Genomic DNA, 12689 nt, shown 5'->3' with positions numbered 1-12689 from the left:
ACTGACGTAAGGAGAGCAAGACGTAAATGTGAGGACCGGCTGTTGTCGAGGTGTCATCGAGTGCAAATCTGTCTTAGGTATAACGGCCTAACCTCAAAGAAGTCTAGAGAGTGGACAACACGTTCGTCTTACTCAGAGCGGTGGCCGAACGCTATTTTCGACGTTGTGCGCGCCACTTTAATTTTGGCCAACTACGATTCGATACAGAATGCAGGAAACCTGAAAGACACCCTCACGGACACATTGAGAATAGTGTTTGTCTGCGGAATAATGGGAGTGCAAGGGGTCTGTGATATTGATATGGTTGTATGTAGCACTATTTGTCATCAGGGGGCGTAGCTCAGATGGAAGAGCGCTCGCTTAGCATGCGAGAGGTACTGGGATCGATACCCAGCGCCTCCAGAATTTTTAACACACCTACATGCGCACACTGCCACGCAAGTGGGATAATTCACAGCCAGCGAATGTGTCAAGGCAGATACGAGCGAACGATTAGCAGTCACAACTGGCAAGCGTGATGTTACGCGCAGGAAGCACCCTCCTCCCACCGCTACACTGAATTTAGAAACAGTACAAGTCTGCCCTTAAGATTCTCAAACCTATGTCGGAAAGATCTGCCTTGCGCCGAGTTCACAAAAATCCCACTGCACATTCCCATTCTTTACGTGCAGTCGGCTGCTACTGGTGTTGCTAGTTGTGACTGCTGATGACAGATGCCGTAGCAATCAATTCATGGAGTGAGTTGTATGTTTTGCGATACTCTGTCTCTGACAAGCAAGCAGAGGTGACACAGGCGCGAACACGGGAAGCTTGCAGCCCCTCGCTGCCTGCAGACACCGAGCAGCCACACTAGGTGGGCGGCCTAAGCCGTAGGCGAAATGTGCTCACTCGCTTGGGCGCGACGTCAAGCTCTAAATAAGGCTTTCACTAGCGTGAGCGTTGCGTGAGCGTCGTGGAAGGTCGGAAAAGTCGTCTGCATGGGTGAGTGCCATGTTTGGGGAGCGTTTCGTAGTTTGCGCAGTGCAATGGAGACGCGGAAACGTGTTGTGGCCCAGTGTTTTGCAGTTGGACGACAAGAGTGGTACACAGTAGTAAAGTGCGAGGCAGTGAGTTGGCATGAACAGTCGAGTGCACAATTGGGCTTCAGATGTGCTTGTTACCTCAGGCGCGGTGTGATTGTCGACAAGGTTTGTGACTGTCCTTTCAAAAAATGGCTCTGAGCACTATGGGACTCAACTGCTGTGGTCATCAGTCGACTGTCCTTTCAATTTAAGACGTTAAATACAGACGTAATTTGTAGTCGTAATACCAGAGCATCGAAACTACTTGGAACTCTTGTGTATATGAACTTGACCGCGCCTTTGTACACTGGTCCCTTCACCCCTACAAACCAACCAACCATCAGGTCCGTGCACATCAGAGTAGCAAAGAATGGAAAACAGCGCAGCTTTGTTGCGCTTGGGGACGTAGCTCAGTTGGTAGAGCGTTCGCTTTGCATGTGAAAGGTCCCGGGTTCAAGCCCCGGCGCCTCCATGTATTGTGGACAGTGCATGGTAAGTGTTGGTCGCGGCGAGCCTAAAGACACGCAAGATGTTGCAAAGCCAGCGTCACAGCTCATGTGATGTATACTGACGTAAGGAGAGCAAGACGTAAATGTGAGGACCGGCTGTTGTCGAGGTGTCATCGAGTGCAAATCTGTCTTAGGTATAACGGCCTAACCTCAAAGAAGTCTAGAGAGTGGACAACACGTTCGTCTTACTCAGAGCGGTGGCCGAACGCTATTTTCGACGTTGTGCGCGCCACTTTAATTTTGGCCAACTACGATTCGATACAGAATGCAGGAAACCTGAAAGACACCCTCACGGACACATTGAGAATAGTGTTTGTCTGCGGAATAATGGGAGTGCAAGGGGTCTGTGATATTGATATGGTTGTATGTAGCACTATTTGTCATCAGGGGGCGTAGCTCAGATGGTAGAGCGCTCGCTTAGCATGCGAGAGGTACTGGGATCGATACCCAGCGCCTCCAGAATTTTTAACACACCTACATGCGCACACTGCCACGCAAGTGGGATAATTCACGGCCAGCGAATGTGTCAAGGCAGATACGAGCGAACGATTAGCAGCCACAACTGGCAAGCGTGCTGTTACGCGCAGGAAGCACCCTCCTCCCACCGCTACACTGAATTTAGAAACAGTACAAGTCTGCCCTTAAGATTCTCAAACCTATGTCGGAAAGATCTGCCTTGCGCCGAGTTCACAAAAATCCCACTGCACATTCCCATTCTTTACGTGCAGTCGGCTGCTACTGGTGTTGCTAGTTGTGACTGCTGATGACAGATGCCGTAGCAATCAATTCATGGAGTGAGTTGTATGTTTTGCGATACTCTGTCTCTGACAAGCAAGCAGAGGTGACACAGGCGCGAACACGGGAAGCTTGCAGCCCCTCGCTGCCTGCAGACACCGAGCAGCCACACTAGGTGGGCGGCCTAAGCCGTAGGCGAAATGTGCTCACTCGCTTGGGCGCGACGTCAAGCTCTAAATAAGGCTTTCACTAGCGTGAGCGTTGCGTGAGCGTCGTGGAAGGTCGGAAAAGTCGTCTGCATGGGTGAGTGCCATGTTTGGGGAGCGTTTCGTAGTTTGCGCAGTGCAATGGAGACGCGGAAACGTGTTGTGGCCCAGTGTTTTGCAGTTGGACGACAAGAGTGGTACACAGTAGTAAAGTGCGAGGCAGTGAGTTGGCATGAACAGTCGAGTGCACAATTGGGCTTCAGATGTGCTTGTTACCTCAGGCGCGGTGTGATTGTCGACAAGGTTTGTGACTGTCCTTTCAAAAAATGGCTCTGAGCACTATGGGACTCAACTGCTGTGGTCATCAGTCGACTGTCCTTTCAATTTAAGACGTTAAATACAGACGTAATTTGTAGTCGTAATACCAGAGCATCGAAACTACTTGGAACTCTTGTGTATATGAACTTGACCGCGCCTTTGTACACTGGTCCCTTCACCCCTACAAACCAACCAACCATCAGGTCCGTGCACATCAGAGTAGCAAAGAATGGAAAACAGCGCAGCTTTGTTGCGCTTGGGGGCGTAGCTCAGTTGGTAGAGCGTTCGATTTGCATGTGAAAGGTCCCGGGTTCAAGCCCCGGCGCCTCCATGTTTTGTGGACAGTGCATGGTAAGTGTTGGTCGCGGCGAGCCTAAAGACACGCAAGATGTTGCAAAGCCAGCGTCACAGCTCATGTGATGTATACTGACGTAAGGAGAGCAAGACGTAAATGTGAGGACCGGCTGTTGTCGAGGTGTCATCGAGTGCAAATCTGTCTTAGGTATAACGGCCTAACCTCAAAGAAGTCTAGAGAGTGGACAACACGTTCGTCTTACTCAGAGCGGTGGCCGAACGCTATTTTCGACGTTGTGCGCGCCACTTTAATTTTGGCCAACTACGATTCGATACAGAATGCAGGAAACCTGAAAGACACCCTCACGGACACATTGAGAATAGTGTTTGTCTGCGGAATAATGGGAGTGCAAGGGGTCTGTGATATTGATATGGTTGTATGTAGCACTATTTGTCATCAGGGGGCGTAGCTCAGATGGAAGAGCGCTCGCTTAGCATGCGAGAGGTACTGGGATCGATACCCAGCGCCTCCAGAATTTTTAACACACCTACATGCGCACACTGCCACGCAAGTGGGATAATTCACAGCCAGCGAATGTGTCAAGGCAGATACGAGCGAACGATTAGCAGTCACAACTGGCAAGCGTGATGTTACGCGCAGGAAGCACCCTCCTCCCACCGCTACACTGAATTTAGAAACAGTACAAGTCTGCCCTTAAGATTCTCAAACCTATGTCGGAAAGATCTGCCTTGCGCCGAGTTCACAAAAATCCCACTGCACATTCCCATTCTTTACGTGCAGTCGGCTGCTACTGGTGTTGCTAGTTGTGACTGCTGATGACAGATGCCGTAGCAATCAATTCATGGAGTGAGTTGTATGTTTTGCGATACTCTGTCTCTGACAAGCAAGCAGAGGTGACACAGGCGCGAACACGGGAAGCTTGCAGCCCCTCGCTGCCTGCAGACACCGAGCAGCCACACTAGGTGGGCGGCCTAAGCCGTAGGCGAAATGTGCTCACTCGCTTGGGCGCGACGTCAAGCTCTAAATAAGGCTTTCACTAGCGTGAGCGTTGCGTGAGCGTCGTGGAAGGTCGGAAAAGTCGTCTGCATGGGTGAGTGCCATGTTTGGGGAGCGTTTCGTAGTTTGCGCAGTGCAATGGAGACGCGGAAACGTGTTGTGGCCCAGTGTTTTGCAGTTGGACGACAAGAGTGGTACACAGTAGTAAAGTGCGAGGCAGTGAGTTGGCATGAACAGTCGAGTGCACAATTGGGCTTCAGATGTGCTTGTTACCTCAGGCGCGGTGTGATTGTCGACAAGGTTTGTGACTGTCCTTTCAAAAAATGGCTCTGAGCACTATGGGACTCAACTGCTGTGGTCATCAGTCGACTGTCCTTTCAATTTAAGACGTTAAATACAGACGTAATTTGTAGTCGTAATACCAGAGCATCGAAACTACTTGGAACTCTTGTGTATATGAACTTGACCGCGCCTTTGTACACTGGTCCCTTCACCCCTACAAACCAACCAACCATCAGGTCCGTGCACATCAGAGTAGCAAAGAATGGAAAACAGCGCAGCTTTGTTGCGCTTGGGGACGTAGCTCAGTTGGTAGAGCGTTCGCTTTGCATGTGAAAGGTCCCGGGTTCAAGCCCCGGCGCCTCCATGTATTGTGGACAGTGCATGGTAAGTGTTGGTCGCGGCGAGCCTAAAGACACGCAAGATGTTGCAAAGCCAGCGTCACAGCTCATGTGATGTATACTGACGTAAGGAGAGCAAGACGTAAATGTGAGGACCGGCTGTTGTCGAGGTGTCATCGAGTGCAAATCTGTCTTAGGTATAACGGCCTAACCTCAAAGAAGTCTAGAGAGTGGACAACACGTTCGTCTTACTCAGAGCGGTGGCCGAACGCTATTTTCGACGTTGTGCGCGCCACTTTAATTTTGGCCAACTACGATTCGATACAGAATGCAGGAAACCTGAAAGACACCCTCACGGACACATTGAGAATAGTGTTTGTCTGCGGAATAATGGGAGTGCAAGGGGTCTGTGATATTGATATGGTTGTATGTAGCACTATTTGTCATCAGGGGGCGTAGCTCAGATGGTAGAGCGCTCGCTTAGCATGCGAGAGGTACTGGGATCGATACCCAGCGCCTCCAGAATTTTTAACACACCTACATGCGCACACTGCCACGCAAGTGGGATAATTCACGGCCAGCGAATGTGTCAAGGCAGATACGAGCGAACGATTAGCAGCCACAACTGGCAAGCGTGCTGTTACGCGCAGGAAGCACCCTCCTCCCACCGCTACACTGAATTTAGAAACAGTACAAGTCTGCCCTTAAGATTCTCAAACCTATGTCGGAAAGATCTGCCTTGCGCCGAGTTCACAAAAATCCCACTGCACATTCCCATTCTTTACGTGCAGTCGGCTGCTACTGGTGTTGCTAGTTGTGACTGCTGATGACAGATGCCGTAGCAATCAATTCATGGAGTGAGTTGTATGTTTTGCGATACTCTGTCTCTGACAAGCAAGCAGAGGTGACACAGGCGCGAACACGGGAAGCTTGCAGCCCCTCGCTGCCTGCAGACACCGAGCAGCCACACTAGGTGGGCGGCCTAAGCCGTAGGCGAAATGTGCTCACTCGCTTGGGCGCGACGTCAAGCTCTAAATAAGGCTTTCACTAGCGTGAGCGTTGCGTGAGCGTCGTGGAAGGTCGGAAAAGTCGTCTGCATGGGTGAGTGCCATGTTTGGGGAGCGTTTCGTAGTTTGCGCAGTGCAATGGAGACGCGGAAACGTGTTGTGGCCCAGTGTTTTGCAGTTGGACGACAAGAGTGGTACACAGTAGTAAAGTGCGAGGCAGTGAGTTGGCATGAACAGTCGAGTGCACAATTGGGCTTCAGATGTGCTTGTTACCTCAGGCGCGGTGTGATTGTCGACAAGGTTTGTGACTGTCCTTTCAAAAAATGGCTCTGAGCACTATGGGACTCAACTGCTGTGGTCATCAGTCGACTGTCCTTTCAATTTAAGACGTTAAATACAGACGTAATTTGTAGTCGTAATACCAGAGCATCGAAACTACTTGGAACTCTTGTGTATATGAACTTGACCGCGCCTTTGTACACTGGTCCCTTCACCCCTACAAACCAACCAACCATCAGGTCCGTGCACATCAGAGTAGCAAAGAATGGAAAACAGCGCAGCTTTGTTGCGCTTGGGGGCGTAGCTCAGTTGGTAGAGCGTTCGATTTGCATGTGAAAGGTCCCGGGTTCAAGCCCCGGCGCCTCCATGTTTTGTGGACAGTGCATGGTAAGTGTTGGTCGCGGCGAGCCTAAAGACACGCAAGATGTTGCAAAGCCAGCGTCACAGCTCATGTGATGTATACTGACGTAAGGAGAGCAAGACGTAAATGTGAGGACCGGCTGTTGTCGAGGTGTCATCGAGTGCAAATCTGTCTTAGGTATAACGGCCTAACCTCAAAGAAGTCTAGAGAGTGGACAACACGTTCGTCTTACTCAGAGCGGTGGCCGAACGCTATTTTCGACGTTGTGCGCGCCACTTTAATTTTGGCCAACTACGATTCGATACAGAATGCAGGAAACCTGAAAGACACCCTCACGGACACATTGAGAATAGTGTTTGTCTGCGGAATAATGGGAGTGCAAGGGGTCTGTGATATTGATATGGTTGTATGTAGCACTATTTGTCATCAGGGGGCGTAGCTCAGATGGAAGAGCGCTCGCTTAGCATGCGAGAGGTACTGGGATCGATACCCAGCGCCTCCAGAATTTTTAACACACCTACATGCGCACACTGCCACGCAAGTGGGATAATTCACAGCCAGCGAATGTGTCAAGGCAGATACGAGCGAACGATTAGCAGTCACAACTGGCAAGCGTGATGTTACGCGCAGGAAGCACCCTCCTCCCACCGCTACACTGAATTTAGAAACAGTACAAGTCTGCCCTTAAGATTCTCAAACCTATGTCGGAAAGATCTGCCTTGCGCCGAGTTCACAAAAATCCCACTGCACATTCCCATTCTTTACGTGCAGTCGGCTGCTACTGGTGTTGCTAGTTGTGACTGCTGATGACAGATGCCGTAGCAATCAATTCATGGAGTGAGTTGTATGTTTTGCGATACTCTGTCTCTGACAAGCAAGCAGAGGTGACACAGGCGCGAACACGGGAAGCTTGCAGCCCCTCGCTGCCTGCAGACACCGAGCAGCCACACTAGGTGGGCGGCCTAAGCCGTAGGCGAAATGTGCTCACTCGCTTGGGCGCGACGTCAAGCTCTAAATAAGGCTTTCACTAGCGTGAGCGTTGCGTGAGCGTCGTGGGAAGTCGGAAAAGTCGTCTGCATGGGTGAGTGCCATGTTTGGGGAGCGTTTCGTAGTTTGCGCAGTGCAATGGAGACGCGGAAACGTGTTGTGGCCCAGTGTTTTGCAGTTGGACGACAAGAGTGGTACACAGTAGTAAAGTGCGAGGCAGTGAGTTGGCATGAACAATCGAGTGCACAATTGGGCTTCAGATGTGCTTGTTACCTCAGGCGCGGTGTGATTGTCGACAAGGTTTGTGACTGTCCTTTCAAAAAATGGCTCTGAGCACTATGGGACTCAACTGCTGTGGTCATCAGTCGACTGTCCTTTCAATTTAAGACGTTAAATACAGACGTAATTTGTAGTCGTAATACCAGAGCATCGAAACTACTTGGAACTCTTGTGTATATGAACTTGACCGCGCCTTTGTACACTGGTCCCTTCACCCCTACAAACCAACCAACCATCAGGTCCGTGCACATCAGAGTAGCAAAGAATGGAAAACAGCGCAGCTTTGTTGCGCTTGGGGGCGTAGCTCAGTTGGTAGAGCGTTCGCTTTGCATGTGAAAGGTCCCGGGTTCAAGCCCCGGCGCCTCCATGTTTTGTGGACAGTGCATGGTAAGTGTTGGTCGCGGCGAGCCTAAAGACACGCAAGATGTTGCAAAGCCAGCGTCACAGCTCATGTGATGTATACTGACGTAAGGAGAGCAAGACGTAAATGTGAGGACCGGCTGTTGTCGAGGTGTCATCGAGTGCAAATCTGTCTTAGGTATAACGGCCTAACCTCAAAGAAGTCTAGAGAGTGGACAACACGTTCGTCTTACTCAGAGCGGTGGCCGAACGCTATTTTCGACGTTGTGCGCGCCACTTTAATTTTGGCCAACTACGATTCGATACAGAATGCAGGAAACCTGAAAGACACCCTCACGGACACATTGAGAATAGTGTTTGTCTGCGGAATAATGGGAGTGCAAGGGGTCTGTGATATTGATATGGTTGTATGTAGCACTATTTGTCATCAGGGGGCGTAGCTCAGATGGTAGAGCGCTCGCTTAGCATGCGAGAGGTACTGGGATCGATACCCAGCGCCTCCAGAATTTTTAACACACCTACATGCGCACACTGCCACGCAAGTGGGATAATTCACAGCCAGCGAATGTGTCAAGGCAGATACGAGCGAACGATTAGCAGTCACAACTGGCAAGCGTGATGTTACGCGCAGGAAGCACCCTCCTCCCACCGCTACACTGAATTTAGAAACAGTACAAGTCTGCCCTTAAGATTCTCAAACCTATGTCGGAAAGATCTGCCTTGCGCCGAGTTCACAAAAATCCCACTGCACATTCCCATTCTTTACGTGCAGTCGGCTGCTACTGGTGTTGCTAGTTGTGACTGCTGATGACAGATGCCATAGCAATCAATTCATGGAGTGAGTTGTATGTTTTGCGATACTCTGTCTCTGACAAGCAAGCAGAGGTGACACAGGCGCGAACACGGGAAGCTTGCAGCCCCTCGCTGCCTGCAGACACCGAGCAGCCACACTAGGTGGGCGGCCTAAGCCGTAGGCGAAATGTGCTCACTCGCTTGGGCGCGACGTCAAGCTCTAAATAAGGCTTTCACTAGCGTGAGCGTTGCGTGAGCGTCGTGGAAGGTCGGAAAAGTCGTCTGCATGGGTGAGTGCCATGTTTGGGGAGCGTTTCGTAGTTTGCGCAGTGCAATGGAGACGCGGAAACGTGTTGTGGCCCAGTGTTTTGCAGTTGGACGACAAGAGTGGTACACAGTAGTAAAGTGCGAGGCAGTGAGTTGGCATGAACAGTCGAGTGCACAATTGGGCTTCAGATGTGCTTGTTACCTCAGGCGCGGTGTGATTGTCGACAAGGTTTGTGACTGTCCTTTCAAAAAATGGCTCTGAGCACTATGGGACTCAACTGCTGTGGTCATCAGTCGACTGTCCTTTCAATTTAAGACGTTAAATACAGACGTAATTTGTAGTCGTAATACCAGAGCATCGAAACTACTTGGAACTCTTGTGTATATGAACTTGACCGCGCCTTTGTACACTGGTCCCTTCACCCCTACAAACCAACCAACCATCAGGTCCGTGCACATCAGAGTAGCAAAGAATGGAAAACAGCGCAGCTTTGTTGCGCTTGGGGGCGTAGCTCAGTTGGTAGAGCGTTCGATTTGCATGTGAAAGGTCCCGGGTTCAAGCCCCGGCGCCTCCATGTTTTGTGGACAGTGCAAGGTAAGTGTTGGTCGCGGCGATCCTAAAGACACGCAAGATGTTGCAAAGCCAGCGTCACAGCTCATGTGATGTATACTGACGTAAGGAGAGCAAGACGTAAATGTGAGGACCGGCTGTTGTCGAGGTGTCATCGAGTGCAAATCTGTCTTAGGTATAACGGCCTAACCTCAAAGAAGTCTAGAGAGTGGACAACACGTTCGTCTTACTCAGAGCGGTGGCCGAACGCTATTTTCGACGTTGTGCGCGCCACTTTAATTTTGGCCAACTACGATTCGATACAGAATGCAGGAAACCTGAAAGACACCCTCACGGACACATTGAGAATAGTGTTTGTCTGCGGAATAATGGGAGTGCAAGGGGTCTGTGATATTGATATGGTTGTATGTAGCACTATTTGTCATCAGCGGGCGTAGCTCAGATGGTAGAGCGCTCGCTTAGCATGCGAGAGGTACTGGGATCGATACCCAGCGCCTCCAGAATTTTTAACACACCTACATGCGCACACTGCCACGCAAGTGGGATAATTCACAGCCAGCGAATGTGTCAAGGCAGATACGAGCGAACGATTAGCAGCCACAACTGGCAAGCGTGATGTTACGCGCAGGAAGCACCCTCCTCCCAGCGCTACACTGAATTTAGAAACAGTACAAGTCTGCCCTTAAGATTCTCAAACCTATGTCGGAAAGATCTGCCTTGCGCCGAGTTCACAAAAATCCCACTGCACATTCCCATTCTTTACGTGCAGTCGGCTGCTACTGGTGTTGCTAGTTGTGACTGCTGATGACAGATGCCGTAGCAATCAATTCATGGAGTGAGTTGTATGTTTTGCGATACTCTGTCTCTGACAAGCAAGCAGAGGTGACACAGGCGCGAACACGGGAAGCTTGCAGCCCCTCGCTGCCTGCAGACACCGAGCAGCCACACTAGGTGGGCGGCCTAAGCCGTAGGCGAAATGTGCTCACTCGCTTGGGCGCGACGTCAAGCTCTAAATAAGGCTTTCACTAGCGTGAGCGTTGCGTGAGCGTCGTGGAAGGTCGGAAAAGTCGTCTGCATGGGTGAGTGCCATGTTTGGGGAGCGTTTCGTAGTTTGCGCAGTGCAATGGAGACGCGGAAACGTGTTGTGGCCCAGTGTTTTGCAGTTGGACGACAAGAGTGGTACACAGTAGTAAAGTGCGAGGCAGTGAGTTGGCATGAACAGTCGAGTGCACAATTGGGCTTCAGATGTGCTTGTTACCTCAGGCGCGGTGTGATTGTCGACAAGGTTTGTGACTGTCCTTTCAAAAAATGGCTCTGAGCACTATGGGACTCAACTGCTGTGGTCATCAGTCGACTGTCCTTTCAATTTAAGACGTTAAATACAGACGTAATTTGTAGTCGTAATACCAGAGCATCGAAACTACTTGGAACTCTTGTGTATATGAACTTGACCGCGCCTTTGTACACTGGTCCCTTCACCCCTACAAACCAACCAACCATCAGGTCCGTGCACATCAGAGTAGCAAAGAATGGAAAACAGCGCAGCTTTGTTGCGCTTGGGGACGTAGCTCAGTTGGTAGAGCGTTCGCTTTGCATGTGAAAGGTCCCGGGTTCAAGCCCCGGCGCCTCCATGTTTTGTGGACAGTGCAAGGTAAGTGTTGGTCGCGGCGAGCCTAAAGACACGCAAGATGTTGCAAAGCCAGCGTCACAGCTCATGTGATGTATACTGACGTAAGGAGAGCAAGACGTAAATGTGAGGACCGGCTGTTGTCGAGGTGTCATCGAGTGCAAATCTGTCTTAGGTATAACGGCCTAACCTCAAAGAAGTCTAGAGAGTGGACAACACGTTCGTCTTACTCAGAGCGGTGGCCGAACGCTATTTTCGACGTTGTGCGCGCCACTTTAATTTTGGCCAACTACGATTCGATACAGAATGCAGGAAACCTGAAAGACACCCTCACGGACACATTGAGAATAGTGTTTGTCTGCGGAATAATGGGAGTGCAAGGGGTCTGTGATATTGATATGGTTGTATGTAGCACTATTTGTCATCAGCGGGCGTAGCTCAGATGGTAGAGCGCTCGCTTAGCATGCGAGAGGTACTGGGATCGATACCCAGCGCCTCCAGAATTTTTAACACACCTACATGCGCACACTGCCACGCAAGTGGGATAATTCACAGCCAGCGAATGTGTCAAGGCAGATACGAGCGAACGATTAGCAGTCACAACTGGCAAGCGTGATGTTACGCGCAGGAAGCACCCTCCTCCCACCGCTACACTGAATTTAGAAACAGTACAAGTCTGCCCTTAAGATTCTCAAACCTATGTCGGAAAGATCTGCCTTGCGCCGAGTTCACAAAAATCCCACTGCACATTCCCATTCTTTACGTGCAGTCGGCTGCTACTGGTGTTGCTAGTTGTGACTGCTGATGACAGATGCCGTAGCAATCAATTCATGGAGTGAGTTGTATGTTTTGCGATACTCTGTCTCTGACAAGCAAGCAGAGGTGACACAGGCGCGAACACGGGAAGCTTGCAGCCCCTCGCTGCCTGCAGACACCGAGCAGCCACACTAGGTGGGCGGCCTAAGCCGTAGGCGAAATGTGCTCACTCGCTTGGGCGCGACGTCAAGCTCTAAATAAGGCTTTCACTAGCGTGAGCGTTGCGTGAGCGTCGTGGAAGGTCGGAAAAGTCGTCTGCATGGGTGAGTGCCATGTTTGGGGAGCGTTTCGTAGTTTGCGCAGTGCAATGGAGACGCGGAAACGTGTTGTGGCCCAGTGTTTTGCAGTTGGACGACAAGAGTGGTACACAGTAGTAAAGTGCGAGGCAGTGAGTTGGCATGAACAGTCGAGTGCACAATTGGGCTTCAGATGTGCTTGTTACCTCAGGCGCGGTGTGATTGTCGACAAGGTTTGTGACTGTCCTTTCAAAAAATGGCTCTGAGCACTATGGGACTCAACTGCTGTGGTCATCAGTCGACTGTCCTTTCAATTTAAGACGTTAAATACAGACGTAATTTGTAG

At 50.6% G+C, this 12689-nt stretch overlaps 15 non-coding genes across 15 annotated transcripts; all 15 read left to right on the top strand.

Moving 5' to 3' along the window:
- The first annotated feature begins 329 nt into the window (after positions 1–329).
- On the top strand, positions 330–402 carry Trnaa-agc (transfer RNA alanine (anticodon AGC)). Its single transcript has one exon. It is a non-coding gene; the product is annotated as a tRNA-Ala (tRNA).
- A 1058-nt stretch (positions 403–1460) lies between these two features.
- On the top strand, positions 1461–1533 carry Trnaa-ugc (transfer RNA alanine (anticodon UGC)). Its single transcript has one exon. It is a non-coding gene; the product is annotated as a tRNA-Ala (tRNA).
- A 423-nt stretch (positions 1534–1956) lies between these two features.
- Trnaa-agc (transfer RNA alanine (anticodon AGC)) lies at positions 1957–2029 on the top strand. The gene has a single exon. It is a non-coding gene; the product is annotated as a tRNA-Ala (tRNA).
- A 1058-nt stretch (positions 2030–3087) lies between these two features.
- On the top strand, positions 3088–3160 carry Trnaa-ugc (transfer RNA alanine (anticodon UGC)). Its single transcript has one exon. It is a non-coding gene; the product is annotated as a tRNA-Ala (tRNA).
- A 423-nt stretch (positions 3161–3583) lies between these two features.
- On the top strand, positions 3584–3656 carry Trnaa-agc (transfer RNA alanine (anticodon AGC)). The gene has a single exon. It is a non-coding gene; the product is annotated as a tRNA-Ala (tRNA).
- Positions 3657–4714: 1058 nt separating this feature from the next.
- Trnaa-ugc (transfer RNA alanine (anticodon UGC)) lies at positions 4715–4787 on the top strand. The gene has a single exon. It is a non-coding gene; the product is annotated as a tRNA-Ala (tRNA).
- Positions 4788–5210: 423 nt separating this feature from the next.
- On the top strand, positions 5211–5283 carry Trnaa-agc (transfer RNA alanine (anticodon AGC)). The gene has a single exon. It is a non-coding gene; the product is annotated as a tRNA-Ala (tRNA).
- Positions 5284–6341: 1058 nt separating this feature from the next.
- On the top strand, positions 6342–6414 carry Trnaa-ugc (transfer RNA alanine (anticodon UGC)). The gene has a single exon. It is a non-coding gene; the product is annotated as a tRNA-Ala (tRNA).
- A 423-nt stretch (positions 6415–6837) lies between these two features.
- Trnaa-agc (transfer RNA alanine (anticodon AGC)) lies at positions 6838–6910 on the top strand. The gene has a single exon. It is a non-coding gene; the product is annotated as a tRNA-Ala (tRNA).
- A 1058-nt stretch (positions 6911–7968) lies between these two features.
- Trnaa-ugc (transfer RNA alanine (anticodon UGC)) lies at positions 7969–8041 on the top strand. The gene has a single exon. It is a non-coding gene; the product is annotated as a tRNA-Ala (tRNA).
- A 423-nt stretch (positions 8042–8464) lies between these two features.
- Positions 8465–8537, top strand: Trnaa-agc (transfer RNA alanine (anticodon AGC)). Its single transcript has one exon. It is a non-coding gene; the product is annotated as a tRNA-Ala (tRNA).
- A 1058-nt stretch (positions 8538–9595) lies between these two features.
- On the top strand, positions 9596–9668 carry Trnaa-ugc (transfer RNA alanine (anticodon UGC)). The gene has a single exon. It is a non-coding gene; the product is annotated as a tRNA-Ala (tRNA).
- Positions 9669–10091: 423 nt separating this feature from the next.
- Positions 10092–10164, top strand: Trnaa-agc (transfer RNA alanine (anticodon AGC)). Its single transcript has one exon. It is a non-coding gene; the product is annotated as a tRNA-Ala (tRNA).
- Positions 10165–11222: 1058 nt separating this feature from the next.
- On the top strand, positions 11223–11295 carry Trnaa-ugc (transfer RNA alanine (anticodon UGC)). Its single transcript has one exon. It is a non-coding gene; the product is annotated as a tRNA-Ala (tRNA).
- Positions 11296–11718: 423 nt separating this feature from the next.
- Positions 11719–11791, top strand: Trnaa-agc (transfer RNA alanine (anticodon AGC)). The gene has a single exon. It is a non-coding gene; the product is annotated as a tRNA-Ala (tRNA).
- The last annotated feature ends 898 nt before the right edge of the window (positions 11792–12689 follow it).

Source organism: Schistocerca nitens, chromosome 10 (genome assembly GCF_023898315.1).
Source record: "Schistocerca nitens isolate TAMUIC-IGC-003100 chromosome 10, iqSchNite1.1, whole genome shotgun sequence".
In the NCBI taxonomy this organism is placed as follows: domain Eukaryota; kingdom Metazoa; phylum Arthropoda; class Insecta; order Orthoptera; family Acrididae; genus Schistocerca; species Schistocerca nitens.
The sequence above is the reverse complement of the archived record's forward strand: the minus strand, read 5'-3'. Positions and strand labels throughout refer to the sequence as shown.